This window comes from Giraffa tippelskirchi, chromosome 4 (genome assembly GCF_054371585.1).
Source record: "Giraffa tippelskirchi isolate mGirTip1 chromosome 4, T2T-mGirTip1v1.2.pri, whole genome shotgun sequence".
Taxonomy (NCBI): Eukaryota; Metazoa; Chordata; class Mammalia; order Artiodactyla; family Giraffidae; genus Giraffa; species Giraffa tippelskirchi.
Genome location: NC_137278.1, coordinates 156,220,520 through 156,238,521, shown reverse-complemented (window position 1 = coordinate 156,238,521; position 18,002 = coordinate 156,220,520). Strand labels below are relative to the sequence as shown.

The 18,002-nt window shown below is 39.1% G+C and overlaps 1 protein-coding gene across 8 annotated transcripts in view; it reads left to right on the top strand.

Annotated features, from left to right (window-relative positions):
- The window catches only part of RBMS2 (RNA binding motif single stranded interacting protein 2), a 90,687-nt gene that overhangs the window by 549 nt on the left and 72,136 nt on the right, over nucleotides 1–18,002 (top strand). For 2 of the 8 annotated variants that reach the window (XM_081483319.1, XM_081483311.1), the window contains exons 2-4: nucleotides 1,659–1,736; nucleotides 14,739–14,806; nucleotides 17,353–17,420. The gene's annotated coding sequence lies outside the window, so the exon portion shown is untranslated. Of the gene's footprint in view, nucleotides 1–1,658; nucleotides 1,737–14,738; nucleotides 14,807–15,579; nucleotides 17,233–17,352; nucleotides 17,421–18,002 lie in introns of those variants that run through there. The other 6 variants (XM_081483318.1, XM_081483310.1, XM_081483313.1 and 3 more) reach the window with 5 other exon arrangements.

Genomic DNA, 18,002 nt, shown 5'->3' with positions numbered 1-18,002 from the left:
TGGGCGGAGGAAAGATCACCCTAGGTTGCTTAGGGTGCCTGGGTTTTCGTTTCATCTCTACTATTTAGTGGCTGTTTAAGCCTTAGATGTCCTTAATTCTGAGCCCTTAAACATTTTATAAACCGTTAGGTGCTCCCGAAATTTTACCTTATTTAATTGCTTGCCTCTGTATTCCTCACGGTTAGAAAAGGTGTACAAAAAGAATTTTGAAAACTAAGCACATTCAGAAATTTTATCATTTGCAACAAGGAGAGCATTCACCTGTATCTTCACAGCATTTAGTAGAAGCTCATGTAGATAATAACTCTTATGGTGTGTCAACCGCTTTGTGTAGTCTCCCTCCTTCTTGCTGCTGCTGCTGCTAAGTCGCTTCAGTCGTGTCCGACTCCGTGCGACCCCATAGACGGCAGCCCACCGGGCTCCCCCGTCCCTGGGATTCTCCAGGCAAGAATACTGGAGTGGGCTGCTATTTCCTTCTCCAATGCATGAAAGTGAAAAGTGAAAGTGAAGCCGCTCAGTCGTGTCCGACCCCTAGCGACCCCATAGACTGCAGCCTACTAGGCTCCTCCGTCCATGGGATTTTCCAGGCAAGAATACTGGAGTGGGGTGCCATTGCCTTCTCCGCCCTCCTTCTTACCAGAGACCTAAAGAATAGCTATTACTAGTCCCATTTTGACGGAGAAGGCAATGGCACCCCACTCCAGTACTCTTGCCTGGAAAATCCCATGGATGGAGGAGCCTGGCAGGCTGCAGTCCATGGGGTCGCGAAGAGTCGGACGCGACTGAGCGACTTCACTTTCACTTTTCATTTTCATGCATTGGAGAAGGAAATGGCAACCCACTCCAGTGTTCTTGCCTGGAGAATCCCAGGGACGGCGGAGCCTGGTGGGCTGCCTTCTGTGGGTCACACAGAGTCGGACACCACTGAAGCGACTTAGCAGCAGCAGCAGTCACATTTTGAAGATGAGGAAACTAAGACTCAGAAATTTAAGATTTTCTTTGACTCAGATAACCCCTCTGATAGGTACCAGGATTGAGAATCAGACTCAAGTCTCTGACCTCGAGGCCCTCTCCACCGTGCAGCCCTTACCAAAATTAACCATTGAATTATCCCAGGAAATGACCTCTTTCCCCAAGGAAGATTTGTGTGGGGTCAGTATGATACGAATCTAAAAGTTGGTTAGAGGCTTACTGTATCACAGAAATGTCACTAGCTTTCCTTTTTGTTTTTGGATTAAAATGAGCGTCAAGGGTAACTGTGGGAAAAGAAATATCAAAACCATACACTGGTATGTTCTGTGGAAAGGCAATTCTCCTTTGGCTTGGTTAAAGTTGGAATGTTACTTAGTTTGAAACCAAGTAGAGTGACCTTTCTTTTGGTTTGTTTGTTTTTCTCTGCTGTAGTCATTCCTTAACTGCCTTATCCCTTCTCCTATAGGTAGGACTCTAATTCAGGGACTCCAGCATACTCTGGCTGCCTTATTAATGGCTTTGCCCATTACTTCTTTTTTTATTACTATTTTTAATTGGAGAATAATTGCTTTACAGTGTTGCCTACTGATTCTTTAAGAAACTTCTGGGACTTAATCCTTAGTGTAAACTTGAGCCAGCAATGATTTTTCCAAATGTAGTAGGCTAATCTTATCCTTATTTCACAGGAATATTTCTCTGAAGCTTTTTGAGCTGTCAAGAAAAAGATGACATGTGTCAGGGCATTTCTGAGCATTACCCAGAAGGTATTTGCTTCTTTTTATATCCTAGCCCCTGGTCTTTTGAATTAGCTTTAATTATAACCAGTAATAAGTTCTTCACTCTCTTTCTCCCCAGTTCTCTCAGATAGTGGGAACTGGTTGGGCAGTGAAAAAAATCTACCGGTAGAGGGGAGGTTCTTTTCATACAGACTTTGGACTCTGCATGGAGTTCTTTGACTTTTCGACTGATTCTTCCACTATAATATAGCTACTTTTGCATGAGGATGACCGGTGACTTGAGATGCCTACAGCATTTAAGAAGATACAAGTTTGTCATCCTAGGTGGTTAGAGTTTGGCAGTGTCAAGTTCTTTTTCTGTTTCTGATTGGAAAAGGTCCTATCTAGTTAAATTTTTGCATAAGTACTCACCAACTGTGACATGGCCAGCTAGATCTGACTTCACAAGTGAAGGAAATCTCTTTCAGGTATCTCTAATAGTAGATTTTTAGGTCAGTCCCTGGTTGTGCTAAAGTTTTGTGGTATATGGAGGAGGATTTTGAGTTTTTAAAATCAGAAAAACTATATCTTCTGTGGTACAAAATTAGGAACTTGATGCTTATGTTTGGAGGATGTTTATTTGTCATGATTTAGAGACCCATTTGTTCTACTCTTAGACTGTAGTTAGAATCTCAGTCCAAGTGAAAGATTATTTCATATAAGTTATTTTTTCATTAGTGTTTGTTCTGCTAACGTTGCTTTCAGTTCAGTTCAGTCGCTCAGTTGTGTCTAACTCTTTGCAACCCCATGGACTGCAGCACGCCAGGCTTCCCTATCCATCACCAACTCCTAGAGCTTACTCAAACTCATGTCCATCCAGTCAGTGATGCCATCCAACCATGTCATCCTCTCTTGTCCCTTTCTCCTCCCGCCTTCAGTCTTTCCCAGCATCAGGGTCTTTTCCAATGAGTCAGTTCTTTGCATCAGGTGACCAAAGTATTGGAGTTTCAGTTTCCACATCAGTCCTTCCAATGAATATTCAGGACTGATTTCCTTTAGGGTTGACTGGTTGGATCTCCTTGCAGTCCAAGGGACTCTCAGGAGTCTTCTCCAACACCACAGTTCAAAAGCATCAGTTCTTTGGCACTCAGTTTTCTTTATAGTCCAACTCTCACATGCATACATGACTACTGGAAGAACCATAGCTTGAACCATAGCTTTGACTGGATGGACCTTTGTTGGCAAAGTAATGTCTCTGCTTTTTTATATGCTGTCTAGGTTGGTCATAGCCTTTTTTCCAAGGAGCAAACATCTTTTAATTTCATGGCTGCTAATGTTGCTATTGGTGCACATTCCTTCCTGACTTAGTTTCTCCATTTGTAAAAAATAATATTGTCTTTTACTGGATAAAATACAAGTACTGGGAACTCTGACATATTCATGGAATGAATTGAAAATGATTATGTATCTTCTTTACTATACATCTTGGAGAACCTTCCAAATCAGTATATACTGTGCTTTCTTTTATGGCTATGTAGTATTCCACGTCTAGATGTATCATTATTATTTTGAAAGTCCCTTATTGGTGAATTTTTGTATTATTTTCCCTTTTCTATTATTATTAGAAGGACTTCATTTCCTGGTTTGTTTGGGACAGTCTCATCTATGCCAATTGTCTCAGTTTAAATATTAACAGTGCCCTCTTTTTCTTAAAGGGTCCTGATTTGGACAAAACAATATGTTTTATGGTTACCTTAGCTATTACAATGCTGCAGTGAATAAGAATGTATACCTTTTTATTTTGCAGGTTTGCAAATATAACTGAGTTAAATCCTAGAGTAGAATTGCTGAGTCAAAAGATACATATATTTGCAATTTTGATAGATGTTGCCCTGTTGCCTTCCATATTGGTAATATCATTTTCCAGTCTCACCAGTAATCAGGAGAGTACTTTTTTTCCACTTTTACCTCAGTTCATTATCACTTTTAAAAAAATGTTTGTCTTTCCAGTAGGTGTAGAATGGTATCTCAGTGTTGTTTTTATTTTGCTTTTTAAAAATTACAAATGAGATTGAGCATCTTTTTATGTGTTTAAGAGCATTTTGTGTTTCCTTTTTCATGAATTACGTGTTTTTCCATGTTTTTGTTGATTATTAGAGTTTTGGTGTTTAGCCTTTTGTGAAATGAGTTCCATACATCCCTCTACCTCCCAAATAATTTGACTTTTGGTTTTCCATTTGTAGTTTGCCATTTGGGAATTTTTAATCTTTATGTAGTCAGATTTCTTCATCTGTATCTTCTACTCAATGACTATCATTATTCAGCAAGAAATATGTAATCTTTGATTTCCGTATCCTTCAGATCCTATGTGTGTGTGTCTGTGTTAGTCACTTAGTCGTGTCAGACTCTTTGTGACCTCGTGGACTGTAGCCTGGCAGGCTCCTCTGTCTATGAAATTCTCCAGGTAAGAATATTGTAGTGGGTTGCCATTTCCTTCTCCATGCTGCTGCTGCTGCTAAGTCACTTCAGTCGTGTCCGACTCTGTGCGACCCCATAGACGGCAGCCCACCAGGCTCCACCGTCCCTGGGACTCTCCAGACAAGAACACTGGATTCGGTTGCCATTTCCTTCTCCAATGCATGAAAGTGAAAAGTGAAAGTGAAGTTGCTCAGTCGTGTCCGACTCTTAGCGACCCCATGGACTGCAGCCTACCAGGCTCCTCCGTCCATGGGATTTTCCAGGCAAGAGTACTGGAGTGGGTTGCCATTGCCTTCTCTGTATATATACCACTAAGTTTACAGTAATATCTTATGTAGTAATAGACAACTAAAGAGGCTTCCGTGGTGGCTCAGATGGTAAAGAATCTGCCTGCAATGCAGGAGACCTGGGTTTGAGTCCTGGGTTGGGAAAATCCCCTGGAGAAGGGAATGGCTAGACACTACAGTATTCTTGCTTGGAGAATTCCATGGACAGAAGAGCCTGGTGGGCTACAGTCCATGGGGTCACAAACAGTCGGATATGACTGAGCGAGTAACACAACACATACAGTGTTAAATGGAGGGAAACAGAATCAAAAAGATGGAGGCTCTCCCCAAAGTAACATAATCTTAACATAATCTTAACACAATTCCAATCAAAATCTCAACAGGGTTTTGCACAGAATTTTCATGAATCCTAAAATCTTAGTAGAAAACAAAAGAGAGAAGCCAAGATAATTCTGAAAAAGTGAAGAAGGGTCTGGACTTCTCCACAGGATATCAAAACTTTTATAAAGCTTTATGGTAATGATGTGATTAACTTTTAAAGAAAACTGCAGTAAAACTTCGCATTAGATGGCCGAAGTATTGGAGTTTCAGCTTCAACATCAGTCCTTCCGATGGATATTCAGGACTGATCTCCTTTAGGATGGACTGGTTGGATCTCCTTGCTGTCCAAGGAACTCTCAAGAGTTCTTCAACACCACAGTTCAAAAGCATCAATTCTTCGGCACTCGGCTTTCTTTATAGTCCAACTCTCACATCCACACATGACTACTGGAAAAACCATAGCTTTGACTGGATGGACCTTTGTTGGTAAAGTAATGTCTCTGCTTTTTTATATGCTGTCTAGGTTGGTCATAGCCTTTCTTCCAAGGAGCAAGCATCTTTTAATTTCACGGCTGCAGTCACCATCTGCAGTGATTTTGGAACCCAGAAAAATAAAGTCTGTCACTCTTTCCACTGTTTCCCCATCTATTTGCCATGAAGTGATGGGACCAGAAGCCATGATCTTAGTTTTCTGAATGTTGAGTTTTAAGCCAACTTTTTCACTCTCTTCTTTCATTTTAATCAAGAGGCTCTTTAGTTGTTCTTCACTGTCTTCCATAAGGATAGTGTCATCTTCATATCTGAGGTTATTGATATTTCTCCCAGTAATCTTGATTCCACCTTGTGCTTCATCCAGCCCGGCATTTGCATGTTATACTTTGCATATAAGTTAAGTAAGCAGGGTGACAATATACAGCCTTGACGTACTCCTTTCCTGATTTGGAACCAGTCTGTTGTTCCATGTCCAGTTCTAACTGTTGCTTCCTGACCTGCATACAGATGTCTCAGGAGGCAGGTCAGATGATCTGGTATTCCCATCTCTTGAAATGGAGTAGCCATCATGGTCAACAAAAGAGTCTGAAATGCAGTACTTGGATGCAATCTCAAAAACAACAGCATGGTCTCTGTTCATTTCCAAGGCAAACCATTCAATATCACAGTAATCCCAAGTCTATGCCCCAACCAGTAATGCTGAAGAAGCTGAAGGTGAATGGTTCTATGAAGACCTACAAGACTTTCTAGAACTAACACCCCCCAAAAATGTCCTTTTCATTATAGGGGACTGGAATGCAAAGGTAGGAAGTCAAGAAATACCTGGAATAACAGGCAAATTTGGCCGTGGAGTACAGAATGAAGCAGGGCAAAGGCTAATAGAGTTTTGCCAAGAGAGCACACTGGGTCATAGCAAATACCCTCTTCCAACAACACAAGAGAAGACTCTACACATGGACATCGCCAGATGATCAATACCAAAATCAGATTGATTATATTCTTTGTAGCCAAAGATGGAGAAGTTCTATACAGTCAACAAAAACAAGACCCGGAGCTGACTGTGGCACAGACCATGAACTCCTTATTGCCAAATTCAGACTTAAATTGAAGAAAATACGGGAAACCACTAGACCATTAAGGTATGACCTAAATCAAATCCCTTACGAATATACAGTAGAAGTGAGAAATAGATTCAAGGGATTAGATCTGATAGACAGAGTGCCTGAAGAACTATGGATGGAGGTTTGTGACATTTTTCAGGAGACAGGGATCAAGACCATCCCCAAGAAAAAGAAATGCAAAAAGGCAAAATGGTTGTCTGAGGAGGCCTTACAAAAAGCTGTGAAAAGAGAAGAAACGAAGGACAAAGGAGAAAAGGAAAGATATACCCATTTGAATGCAGAGTTCCAAAGGATAGCAAGGAGAGATAAGAAAGCCTTCCTCAGTGATCAATGCAAAGAAGTAGAGGAAAATAATAGAATGAGAAGTCTAGAGATCTCTTCAAGAAAATTTGAGATGCCAAGGGAACATTTCATGCAAAGATGGGCTCAATAAAGGGCACAAATGGTATGGACCTAACAGAAGCAGAAGATATTAAGAAGAGGTGGCAAGAATACACAGAAGAACTAACAAAAAAGATCTTCATGACCCAGATAATCATGATGGTGTGATCACCAATCTAGAGCCAGACATCGTGGAATGCGAAGTCCAGTGGGCCTTAGGAAGCATCACTACAAACAAAGCCAGTGGAGGTGATGGAATTCCAGTTGAGTTATTTCAAATCCTAAAAGATGATGCTGTGAAAGTGCTACACCCAATATGCCAGCAAATTTGGAGAACTCAGCAGTGGCCACAGGACTGGAAAAGGTCAGTTTTCATTCCAATCCCAAAGAAAGGCAAAGCCAAAGAATGCTCAAACTACCACACAATTGCACTCATCTCACACGCTAGGAAAGTAATGCTCAAAATTCTCCAAGCCAGGCTTCAACAGTATGTGAACCGTGAACTTCCAGATGTTCAAGCTGGTTTTAGAAAAGGCAGAGGAACCAGAGATCAAATTGCCAACATCTGTTGGATCATCGAAAAAGCTAGAGAATTCCAGAAAAACATCTACTTCTGCTTTATTGACTATGCCAAAGCCTTTGACTGTGTGGATCACAACAAACTGTGGAAAATTCTGAAAGGGAAGGGAATACCAGACCAACTGACCTGCCTCCTGAGACATCTGTATGCAGGTCAGGAAGCAGTAGTTAGAACCGGACATGGAACAACAGACTGGCTCCAAATTGGGAAAGGAGTAAGTCAAGGCTGTATGTTGTCACCCTGTTTATTTAACTTATATGCAGAGTACATCATGTGAAATGCCGGGCTGGATGAAGCACAAGGTGGAATCAAGATTGCCGGGAGCGATATCAATAACCTCAGATATGCAGATGACACCACCCTTATGGCAGAAAGTGAAGAAGAACTAAAGAGCCTCTTGATGAAAGTGAAAGAAGAGAGTGAAAAAGTTGGCTTAAAACTCAACATTCAGATAACTAAGATCATGGCATCCGGTCCCATCACTTCATGGCAAATAGATGGAGAAACAATGGAAAGAGTGACAGACTTTATTTTTCTGGGCTCCAAGATCACTGCAGATGGTGACTGCAGCCGTGAAATTAAAAGATGCTTGCTCCTTGGAAGAAAGGCTATGACCAACCTAGACAGCATATTAAAAAGCAGGATATTACTTTACCAACAAAGGTCCATCCAGTCAAAGCTATGGTTTTTCCAGTAGTCATGTGTGGATGTGAGAGTTGGACTAAAGAAAGCTGAGTGCCGAAGAATTGATGCTTTTGAACTGTGGTGCTGGAGAAGACTCTTGAGAGTCCCTTGGACAGCAAGGAGATCAAACCACTTCATCCTAAAGAAAATCAGTCCTGAATATCCATCCATTGGAAGGACTGATGCTGAAGCTGAAACTCCAATACTTTGGCCACCTGATGGGAAGAACTGACTCATTTGAAAAGACCCTGATGCTGGGAAAGATTGAAAGCAGGAGAAGGGGACGATAGAGGATGAGATGGTTGGATGGCATCACCAACTCAATGGCCATGAGTTTGAGTAAGCTCCGGAAGTTTGGGATGGTTGGGAGGCCTGGGGTGCTGCAGTCCATGGGGTCGCAAAGAGTCAGACATGACTGAGCAACTGAACTGAAATGAAGAATTTTCCACAGTTTGTTGTGATCCACACAGTAAAAGGCTTTGGTGTAGTTAATAAAGGAAAAGTATGTTTTTCTGGAGCTCTGTTGCTTTTTCGATGATCCAGTGGATGTTGACAATTTGATCTCTGGTTCCTCTGCCTTTTCTAAATCCAGCTTGAACATCTGGAAGTTCATGGGGATTTTCCATTATTCCATTAATATGTCATATTACATTACTTCGGAGAAGGCACTGGTGACCCACTCCAGTACTCTTGCCTGGAAAATCCCATGGACGGAGGAGCCTGGTAGGCTGCAGTCCATGGGGTCACCAAGAGTCGGACACGACTGAAGCGACTTAGCAGCAGCAGCAGCATTACATTACTTGATTTTTGGATATTTAACCAACCTTGGGTTCCTGGAACTAACTGCAGTTGGTCATGGTGTTTAAACCTTTTTTGATATGTTTCTGAATTCAGTTTGCTAATATTTCATTGAAGTTTTTTATATCTACATTCATAAGAAATGTTTGTATATAGTTTTTTTTCCTTATAATCCCAGTTTTTAATTTAATTATTTTTAGTACCCTTTGATAATCATTGCCCAGACCAACTGTTTCACTAGGGTTTGTTCTATCATTCCTTATTTATTATTTTGAATTCTTATATAAATAAGGACTTTGCTTCATCAACTATTTAGTCATTCAGGGATGCAGTTCATATAGAAAAGGTAGGCTGTATATTTGATTTGTTTCTCTTTACTTGCCAATTTATAGAATAATAAGTTGGTTCCATAATATCAAAGGTGATCAGTTAGAGTTTTAAAAATTACTATGAATTTGAACAATTAAGATATGTTTACATTCTTTGCAATTTTTATTCTTTCTGATGCTGAAATATCCCATCTCTGGATAGTGGGAGTCCCCCCTCAAGTTGACTATTGAATCCTTTGACACAACCCCAGTAGTTCTTTTTTTTTTTTTGATGGTTGACAGATCTTAACAGTAAAAAAAAAAACTTAACACTTGTGGACTTCCCTGGTGGTCCGGTGTTTGAGACCCTTTCCAGTGCAAGGAATGTGGGTTTGATCCCTGGTTGGGAAAGTTCCACATGCCCTCAGGGTGTGGCCCAAAATTAATTAATAAATTCAAAACAACAACAACAGCAAGAGCTTCATACTGTTTATGATAGGAGAGTAAGTGTTTCTTTAATGAATAATTAAGTGAAAATTACCTGGGACCTTACAGGATTTTTAATGCATACTAGGTTTGATGTATATCTTAGATAGGACTAGCTTGCCAATCATTAGAGTATGACTGAAAGTTAGAAACAGTAATTTATGGAAGATTCATGTAATAGATTTCCTAAACATTAATTCTCCTGAAATAAAACCAGGAAATAAAATTTCTATTCTACTTAGTTTTAGATATGATTCATAACACATGTCAATTTTATGATTTTGATGTTGCTTTTTCAAAGATGTGAAATACTTGGAATGCTGGCCCCAAATAGCTGAGATGCATATGACAGAAATTACTTCAGCAAGCCCAGACTCCTGTATCTTCCCTAAAATAAAAAAGCAGTAAATTCCTTAACTTGAGATACCTAGTTTTTCTTAATTAACAATAATCTTTTGATATTCAGACTACTTGCCCCTTATTGCAAACTTCTGTATAACCCTGACTCCTTCCTCTGCCACCTCTGAGCAAGTTCTGTCAGTCACTTGAAATGGCTGTCTCCTGGGCTTGAAGTCCTAAAAACTCCCTCCAAATAAAACATTACTCAGTTTTTAAGTTGACAAAGGGTAAAAGTATATGTCCTTTTGCTTAATAGTGCAAAAGGAGATATGCTATTTTGCATTTTCACACACAATATCTGATAGCCTTTTTACCACACTCTAACAGTATGTTGTCAAGCTTTTGGATTTTTGCCAGTCTGGTGGGTGAGAAGTGGTATCTCTAAGTAGGTTTGATTTTATGCTCAACAACACATTTTAATAAGTTAATGACAGTCTGCATTAACATATAAAGGAAGAAATTTGCTATTAGACATCTAAAATTTAATGAGTTGGCTCTGACCCTCAACCTGCAGGTTATTTAGTTAGATTTGTGGTAAGAAGTAAGATAGATTTGTTAAAACAACTATTATGTTAATAAAATACTCAATTAAAAATAGATGGATCTATTATCCTCAACATGGCAGAGTAAATAATCAACTATGGTCTCATACTTGGAAAATGTTTCATAATCAACAAAGTACTTTTACAGTTATTATAATTTAACTGTCATGATTATTCCTGAGAAATAGGACAGGTGCTATGCTCATTTTGTAGAAGGGAAAACTGATTGAGATTTTCCAGTTTAACACAGCAAATGATATAGCTGGGTTTAAATTTCAAATTTCTGATCTACCTATATACAAATTCTGTGCTTTCTCTTCCTGGTATTTGCTAAAGAATGCACTACCTATTGGAGAAGGCAGTGGCACCCCACTCCAGTACTCTTGCCTGGAAAATCCCATGGATGGAGGAGCCTGGTAGGCCACAGTCCATGGGGTCGCTAAGAGTCGGACACGACTGAGCGACTTCACTTTCACTTTTCCCTTTCATGCACTGGAGAAGGAAATGGTAACCCACTCCAGTATTCTTGCCTGGAGAATCCCAGGGACGGCGGAGCCCAGTGGGCTGCCGTCTGTGGGGTCGCACAGAGTCGGACACGACTGAAGCGACTTAGCAGTAGCAGCAGCACTACCCATATTACCAGGAGGTGGCAGTGTTCTCTTAATGTTCATTGAGATTCACTTTCACACTGGAGATACTTAAAAGAAATTGAAAATTGTATTCTTCCAGCTGGTATTCTTGAGCATAAGTTATGTTTAGGTGTTAAAGATAAAAAGATGAATAAAGTTGGTGTCTGCTTCCTAGAAAGTCACCATGTAGGTACAAGAGTTGGGGCTGTAAGTAGAGTTAAAAGCCTACAAAATATAAAATGCTATGGGAATACAAATTTATAGTGGGTCTTTTGGGTGATGTCTTTAATGTGATGATGGGGGTGTAGTTTTATGTAGTACACAGATGAGAGACACAGGTAAATTCTAGCTTTCTGATCTCCTAATGACAAAAAAAGAAACCCATAAAAGGAAAATCATATGCATTGTAAATGTAAAGGAAAAAGCTCCTACATGTCCTAATGTGCCATTCCATCACTGTCAACACTATATTCAGTATTTTTAATATCTTTTCAGATGTAAATTTAGTGTTGAAGTTTATTCCATTTGTTCATTAACTAAATTTTTTTTTTTAAGTGGTGTGTGTGTTTTTATGTGTGTATCCAAAATGTGTATGTTGAAATGGTTTCTCATTCATCCTGATTTAGGGTGCTTTTATTTTTTCAAATTAATTAGTTATTTATTTTTGGCTGTGCTGAGTCTTCATTGCTTCACGAGAGACCTTTCTTTAGTTGCTGTGGGCAAGGTTACTCTAGTTGAGTATGAGGGCTTCTCTTGTTGAAGAGCATGGGTTCCAGGGCGAGCAGCCTTGAGTAACTGCGGCTCTTGAGCTCTAGAGCACAGTCTCAGGAGTTGTGGTGCACTGGCTTAATTGTTACATGGCGGGTTGGATCTTCCCGGACCAGGGATTGAACCTGTGTTCTCTGCATTGGCAGGTGGTTTCTTAACCACTGGACCCACCAGGAAAGTCCTAGGGTGTTTTTACTGCTGCTTCTGTCTAAAGGAGCATGTTTCTGTAAGCCTTGCTTTTTCTCCTGTAGACTGCCAGAGGACAGTAGAGCAGCCAGCACGGAAACCTAGCATTTGTGCATGACTAAAGAGAGTGTTGATTTTATAGCATCTGGGCATTTTACATCCACGAAGTAGGAATTAGGGTTCCACTCCAAACGTAGTTTCCTTTCTCCTCTTTTCTTCTAGAAAGGGATGAAGGAGATCCTTTTCAAGAAGCAAGCTCTCATGGGGAGGTTGTCACTGCTGACACATATTTTTAAATGTTAATTTAGCCAGATACTGTTAAATACTGGGGATATAATAGGGTACACAAAATGGTCACAGTCCCTGTCTTCATCAAGTCTGTGATTCTGGCAAAACCTGCTAGTGACTAGTAACCTCATAAATATTGTATATTGATGTTTTAGAAGCCACTTCGTGTATTCAAATCTTGTGTTTCATCTGAGAGTTTCAGGTTATGGTATAAATTATCCCTGAGAGGAAAGCAGAATTCAAGCAAATTACCTTCTAAATATATAATGAATCAAACCTCAGGTAGAATCTTGAATATTTAATTAGCAGCACTTACCAACAACTGTAGTTTTCTATAAATCTTCTTGTTTGCATTATAGGTTTATCCCTAGAAATATCCTCCAATGCACAGTTTAGGAACAGACTGAAATATTAGATATCTCTGCTACTTGAGATAAAAGAGTTGATTTGAGGAAAACAGTTGAACTTTCACCTCTGGAATCTTAGGATTATTCCTTTATTATTTATGCCCCTAAATATATATTTATCAGAATTTTAAATTTTGCAATCAAATCACACTGATACAGGAAAAATGCTGAATTAAGACAGAAAGTCTGGATGCTGGTGTCAGATATTATTTGACTCCCATGACCTTATGGAAGTGAGTTTACCTCTCTGGGTTTTTTTTTTTTTCTTTCTATCTGAAAATGAGACAGGACAAAGGAAAGGAGCTATCCAGTTCACCAGTATTCTGACTCATTATCATCCTCACTGCCTCACGCTTTTTGCAATGTTGGATTTAATCATATGAAATTACCAGTATTTGACTATTTGGAAAGATTCTATGTTTAACCTACATAACCAGCCATTTCATTTGGTTCATTCTAATTGTTGAATTCAGTTGTGGGCTTTTATTGTGATTATCTGAGTTATTTATTTTAGGGATAGCTGAAGCTAAACAAAATTAATGTCTCAAGTGTGAAGGAAACATGCATTTGGAGGCTAATATTACCTATCAATGCAGTCCATTCTGGGTATGCATAGAATCCAGTCTAGTCTTTTCTTTCTACATTATGCTAATTTTCTGGTCCATGGATGCTAGATGATTTGATTGCTGTATTTCTTTAGTGTCTGGCAAAGGAAAAGTTAGTTGAAAGTTTTGTTAGGGTTTTCTCTGTAATAAGTTTTGGCCAGAAGTATCTTATTATGGAAGAGGAGAATATACTGTTAGCACTGATATCCAGAGTATGAGTTAAATAATTCTTCAGAGTTTCCTGTCTTTTCCCTCTCTTTTCTATGAGTTAAGTCAAGGAGTTGAAAGGGCAAACTTTCTCAATTTCTAGTTTTAGACCAGTTTTGTCATTTTGTCATTCCATCCTACATCTGAAGGGGACTGGGCTAAGTTTTTCTAGTTGTTTTTTGCAGATCCTTAAATATTCCTGCTTGAGTAAGCTGATGTGTTAAACTTTTTTTTTTTTTTTTCCACTTCTTGAGGCATTATTTCATCTCTTTACCATTAAATAAATTTAACTTTTGGGTCTTTTATCATTACTTAGACTTTTGGATGCAGAACTTAATCAGTGAGAGGAAAGATAACCCACAGAGGATTTTTTTTAGTTCCCCAACCAGGGTAAAACCCATGCCCCCTGCAGTGGAAGCACAGACCACCAGAGAAGTCCCAAGACCTCTGACTGCTCTACCTGAGACACCTAAAACTGTTGTTTTGTTACCGAGTTCATGCTTGTACTGCTTGTCACAGGACAGGCCAATAAATCGAGAGACAAGTTGTTGAGGCAGGGAATAGTGACTTTATTTGGAAAGCCAGCAGACTGAGAAGATAGTGAACTATTGTCCCAAAGAACCATCTTACCCAACTTAGAATTTAGGCTTCTTTTATACTAAAAGGGGAGAGAGGGTGTGGTTGGTTGTTACAAACTTCTTAGGGTCAGAACCCTTTGTTCTTGCATCTGGCCATGTAGGTCAGGTTATATTGTTTCTGTGTACCTCCAACATGACAAATGTTATTCTGTTCTGTAGCCTTTTAAATCTCTACATGAATGGAAAAGTGTTATACCTTAAAAGTCAGAACCTTGAAAATGGGCTATTCTTTATATTTCAGGCTATAGGCAGCATTCTTAACTTGTAGCAAAAGCAATAGAATACAAAGGTTAAAGTAAAGAAACAGATCCAATATGGAGTCAGATTTGTTCTTCCCTATTACAGTTTTTCTGGAGAAATCACATACTAGTCTGTGTAGAATCTGAGGTGTAGATAGCTCTTTCTAAGAGATGTTCCAAATAACTATTTTACTTTTTCCCCTCAGAAAAACTCTTGGGTGCTGGGCCCAAAAGAACCAAGAATTTGAGAGGCATCGACTAAATCTAGAAAAATGTAAGCAGTCATAATTGGCAAAGCAGATGGGGGGGTATCAAAGTAAACACACTGGAAGAAATAGGATTCTTCCTCTTCTCATACACTTTCTGAATCTAACCACAGAACTCCATCACCTTCTCTATCGCTTCCATAAGATTCTATAACTTCCTTCCTTTATTTATTTTTAAAATATTTATTTATTTAGCTGCACTGGGTCTTAGTTGCAGTGTGTGGATTCTAGTTCCCTGGCCAGGGATCAAACCTGGGCCCCCTGCATTGGGAGGGCAAAGTCTTAGCCACTGGACCACCAGGGTAGTCCCTACCTGCTTTAAAAATACACTTACCAGGGACTTCCCTGGTAGCCCAGTGGCTAAGACTCTGCAGTCTCAATGTAGGGGCCTGGTTCCATCCCTGCCTGGGAACTAGATCCTACATGCTGTGAGCAACTAAGCTCTTGAGCCACAACTAGCCAGTCCATGGGCCACAACAAAAAATCCTGTGAGCGGCAGCTAAGACCCAACACAGCCTAACAAATAAAAACATATATATATATGTATATATATATATGTAAAAAATAGAATTTATTTAATTGGATCCTTCTTTATCTCCCTTCTGATACTACTTTTAGAATGGCAAAAAGGTGTTAAATTTTAGGATATATGAAGATCTTCCTTTTTTAAAAATCTATTTCAGTTTCTTAAAGTAGCAGGATTCTAGAGAAACGGGAGCTGGGATGTCTTGTCTAAGTGCTTTGATTCTGTATTATTTTGTTTCTTTTTTTTTTTTTCTAGAGATAAGAGATATTCCACCAATTTCAGGAGATTGGAGTTATGAAAAGAATTTTCAAATAATCAGATTGTTTGCTTCTGGAAGATAGAGAAAAGAAATTGGGTTGGATGATTCCTGAAATTTCTTATTCAGTATTTCCACTTATACAGTTCAGCCTGTCTAGTCCTAGTATGATCTTTTGAATGTAACTAAAATACTAGTTTTTGGAAATGTTCACATCAGATCATAAAATCTGGGTTATATAATACCCAGAGGGATACACACTGGGAGACAGAGTAATTAATCTAAATGGAGCTAACATCTGTTAGCTTTTTACCAAGTGTTTACCAAGTGTGCCACGTACCTTCCTAAGGACATTATATGCATTGCCTTATTTCATTTCATTACAATTTTAGGAAGTAGAGACTATTTATTTACTGTATTTTACAGATGAGTGAAGTGAGGTTCAGACATGTGAGGTAATTCTCCCAGTGTCACTCAGCTTGTGAATGAGAGGACTGAACCAGAACTTAGATTTGACCCTAAAGACTAATGAAGGAGCTATTGTCTCCATTTTGGAAATAAGTGCATCAGAGATGTTAAGTAACTTGGCCTAAAGTTACATAAACAGTAACTGACAGTGGTGTCAGGATCTGAATGCATGTCTGCTTTTCTCTAAAACTTAATGGTTTTAACTATATTAAATTCTAAGATATCATTGAGCATTAAGGAATGCAGTAAGAGAACACAACACATTGAGAATATTAGATTTTTAAGAAATTAGGTTGAGTGCTGTTATAAACCTCATTATATTTATTTATCTCTGCTGGGTCTTAGTTGCAGCATGAGAATTATGCTCTAATTACTATATAGAGTTGAAGTGAAGTGTTAGTCACTCAGTCGTGTCCGACTCTTTTCGACCCCCACTTCACTTCAGTTCTATATAGTAATTAGTTCCCTGACCAGGGATTGAACCCAGGGCCCCTGCATTGGGAATGCAGAGTCTTAACCACTGAAAGATAAACCCCATTATAAATCAGGTCTTAAAGACTAAGATTTTGTGTCACATTGTTAGGCTAAGGGAGAAGGACCTAAATGGCAGTGATAACTTGGCATCTAGTGAATGAGAACCTCTGAGGGCAGAAAAGGGACTTACAAAAAATATGGTATCTGTGGGAGATGCCTTTATTGATTTATTGACTGCATTTGGCTGCTGTGCTTCCAATCTCAGTTGCAATTCCCACATTGAGGTTGTTCCCTCCCTTCCTGTGTCCCTTGAGCTTAGCAGGCACTTCCTGTCCTATTGGAAATGAAACTTAGAGATTGGGTGCATGGTATGTGTGTATTTACTCTGCAGAATGTTGGTACTGTTTGTCCCTTTATTATAGCAAAAAGGTGACAGGAGAACTAGAATAGAGACTGGGACTTCATTTAAGGGAGGGTTTGGTCTTAATGTTTGTTGTGGCAAAGCAGACAGGTTAATTTATTTCTTAGAATATCCACTATGACAGTGAGGGGGCCTTAAGAAGGGATTTGAAGGCTTTCATCCTATGTCCCTGTTCCACTTGGACTAGATTGGTAAATTACTGGATAGCATTCTTAAATTTTTGGTTTCCTACAAGTTTATTTTATTGTTAAGGCACCTTCTACAGCACATTCCTTTGGTACTATTAGAGGTAAGTGTTGCAATTGTGTTAAATTTTTGACTCTTAATGTTCCTTTCCTCTTAAGATCTTTGTATTTTTCTTCTCTGTGAAGCATGTTTTTAAAATAGTTATTTATTTATTTTTCTGCAGTCTAGAGACGGCTTGAAGCAAACATCCCAACTCTGTGAACTTCAGCTTGGGCATAAACTTCAGATTGGGTAAGTGATCATTTCAGTTTCATGGACCTTGAAGCTGGGAATAGTGGGATGAAGATTCATATAAGATAGCTAACAGTTGTCAAAGAAATCACTAGGAAGAAATCACGAAGAAATCACTAGGCAATTATGTCTCAGTAAAGCTGGGGAAAAGAAAAAAGAAAGCACTAAGCATCAAGTTTCATGACACAGTCCAGTTTGAAAAATCCTTTTTGAAGTCATACCTGGGGGAATCTGAAAGGATTAAGAAGCATCAGCCCATCAGTGCGACCCAAGAGGAATAAAACTGTCCGAAGATCTGAAACTAGTTATTTCCCATCCTCTGTTTTGCTTGTCTCTGCTCTTTGGTGAGCTCTTCTGTTTGTTGTTCTGTGTGTTAAGCTCGCTGTAAATATAAAGTGGGGGAAAGTACTGAGCTTATTTTCTTCACATGTTCTCCAAAGCAGTGTCCCTTTAAAATCAAGCTTGGAATCTTAATAGCTGAGATCTAAGGAGAAAATGTCCTCATTTTTTCCATGAGAATCTGAACTTGTACAAAATAAATAGGAAAGGGGATAGAGTTGAAAGAGGTAGACCTAAAAACTT